Raw genomic sequence first — 2,966 nt, 5'->3', positions numbered from 1 at the left:
AAACCCCATAGAAATTTAAATAGTAAAAGTACAAGTCGTAAAATGAGAGTAGTTCAGAACATCGTTGTAGAAAAATGTTAAGTTCAAAAAAAAAGAAACAAACAAAAGATTTTCTTTTTGAATAAAATAGCATTCAGTTCGATGATATAAACTATGTAAGTACAGGGGCACTGCTACCGTAAACCATTGAAACTTTAAGAGGAAAACCTTACCCAAAAAACAAAGTAAAAGTTCAATCTGTGAAAACGTGCTTAGTACAAATCCATATGGAGATCAGTTCGAGTACTTTGTTTCCGGAACGAAAAATAAAAATACGACAGGCTTCACCATATTCAAAATTACTCTGCGAAATAATACATCAGTACAAACACAAAAAAAAATCAGTACAAGTACTCTGTTTTTCTGACGGAAAAAACAGCACAATGGGTTTCACCGTAATCGAAATTACTCTTCAACGGTTGCGAATTTGAGAAAAGGTTCAACATGACTAAGTTTCCTATTTCCGATTTCTTTCCAACCATATATTATTTGCCTCGTTTCAACAAACTTTTAAATAAATCGCGTACGGAATCAAATTTGACCGTATTCGAATTTGTTTTTAAACCTTAAGGATTTAGAAAAACATTTCAGTACAAAAAAGTTGTGCATTTTCCATAGCTTTCCAACGCCGTATTATTTGCATCAATCCGACAAACCGTTTGTAAAAAATCGGGAAAATACGTTTCGCCCAGAATTTTACCTTTTCCAAATTACTTTAGTATAGGAAAGATGCGGATTTTCACAAGCTTTCCAACGCTATCTTATTTTCTCAATTCCGGCAAACCGTTTGGAAATTGAGTCCAAAATACGATTTACGTTTTCGGTTTTGAAAAAAATGGTTTTCTCAAAACTGCTCTTAACCATAATGATTTTTCAAAAACATTTAATATACTTGAAATATAGTTGTGAAGAGTTTTTCAATGATATATTACACGCCCTGTTCCGATAAAAAAATTGCAAAAAAAATTTGAACTAAAGAAGACGATTTGTTAATTTGTGTGTGTGTGTGTGTGTGTGTGTATGATAATTTGTTTTCAAATTATATGTATGTGTGTATATATGATTATATGTCCTGATTTTTTTCAGATTTTTTGTTCATATATATGATGATTTTTTTGCATTTTTTAGAAAAATGTATATATGTATGTATGTTCTCTGTGTATATATGTTCATATATGCAAAAGTTACATTTTTAGAAAAGTTTTATCTACGTATGTTCTCTGATTTAGTGCATTTTAGGTTAGTTACACTTTTAGAGAAGTTTTATATATCTAGGATGAAGGAAGAAGGAACAAGGAAGACGGAAGAAGGAAGAAGAAGAAAAAGTTTTATATATGCAAAAGTTACATTTTTAGAAAAGTTTTATCTAGGAAGAAAGAAGAAGGAAGAAGAAGAAAAAACAAGGAGAGGAAAAAGGAAAATAAGAAGAGGAAGAAGGAGAAGAAGAAGAAGAAGAAGAAGAAGAAGAAGAAGAAGAAGAGGAGAAAAAAAATAAGAATAGGAAAAAGAAGAAGAAAAAAAGAGGAGAAGAAGAAGGAATGGAAGAGAAGAAGAAAAATAGAATAGAAGGAATAAATTCTATTTTCTTCTTCTTCTCCATTCCTTCTTCTTCTCCTCTTAATATTATTCTATTTTTTCTTCTCCTCTTTTTTTCCTTCTTCTTCCTCTTCTTATTTTTTATTGGGAATGAGGGTGTCGAGGATCATCGAGCGGTCGAGGGGCGGGAACTAGGGTAGAGGGTCGAGGGTCGCCGAGGGGTCGAGTGTCGCCAAGGGGTCAAGGTTCGAGGATCACCGAGGGGTCGAGCGTCAAGGGTAGTCGAGGGGTCGAGGTTCGAGGATCGCCGAGGGGTCGAGGGTCGTCGAGGGGTCGAGGGTCGAGATTTATCAAGAATGCCCCCATTATGGATGTGCACAAGTTGATCCATTTTCTTCTGATCTCATCTACGTAATGTTCTATATGTCACATTGTCTTGTGTCAAAGTGTTGAAAAAAATCCATAGCTTCATCATTAGCCGGAAGTAAACGGAGCATGATGGTATGAAGCTCTCCAAAGTTCTTCTGGAACGGAGTCCCGGATAGGATAATCCTCTTTTTGCGATGAAGTTTAGCAAAGGCCTTCCAAATAGCGATATTCTGAAGGCTCTTGTTGAACTTCGTAACAAAAAGTGAATTATCCTATCTGGGACTCCATTCCAAAATAACTTTGGAGAGCTTCATACCATCATGCACCTGTTACTTTCGGCTAATGATGAAGCCATGGTTTTCTTGAATCCTTTGACACTAGACAAGGTGACATATAGAAGGGTAGATGAGATCAGGCAAAATTTGGACCATTTTCTGCACATCCAGAATGGCGCCATTTTGTTAAATCCCTTGTTTGACATTCATGAGGGAGGCGGTCCGGACGTCAGACATTCATGAGATAACTCATGTAACTCTTCAACATGAGGTGGGACGTTGACCAACTCCCTCTCGCCCGACCAAACTCTAGAAGCGTCGAGGCCACCCCAAACCCTAGAAGTGTTGCCGAGGCCACCCCAAACCCTAGAAGCGTCAAGGCCACCCAAATTTACTGAGTTAAAAGAGTGTTGTCATCGAGGCCACCCCAAACCCTAGAATCGTCGAGGCCACCCAAATTTACTGAGTTAAAAGAGCGTTGTCGTCAAGACCCCGAATCCTAGAAGCGTTGTCGAGGCCACCCCAAACCATAGAAGCATCGAGGCTACTAATTAATATTCCTTGTTGTCATTAGCTAGCTTGGTCTATGTTTGCCACTAATATAACCATCTCTCATGTTTGTATATTAATTGCCATGTTGTAATATTTGCAGAAACTATGGATCAAGAAAGAGACTTGGGAAAAGAACAGTTGTTGGGGGATATAATCTTCGGCGGAGGTGATGTCTTGTCGTTTCTCAAAAACACC

This window comes from Triticum aestivum, chromosome 3B (assembly GCF_018294505.1).
Source record: "Triticum aestivum cultivar Chinese Spring chromosome 3B, IWGSC CS RefSeq v2.1, whole genome shotgun sequence".
Classification (NCBI taxonomy): Eukaryota; Viridiplantae; Streptophyta; class Magnoliopsida; order Poales; family Poaceae; genus Triticum; species Triticum aestivum.
Note: the sequence above shows the minus strand (reverse complement) of the source record.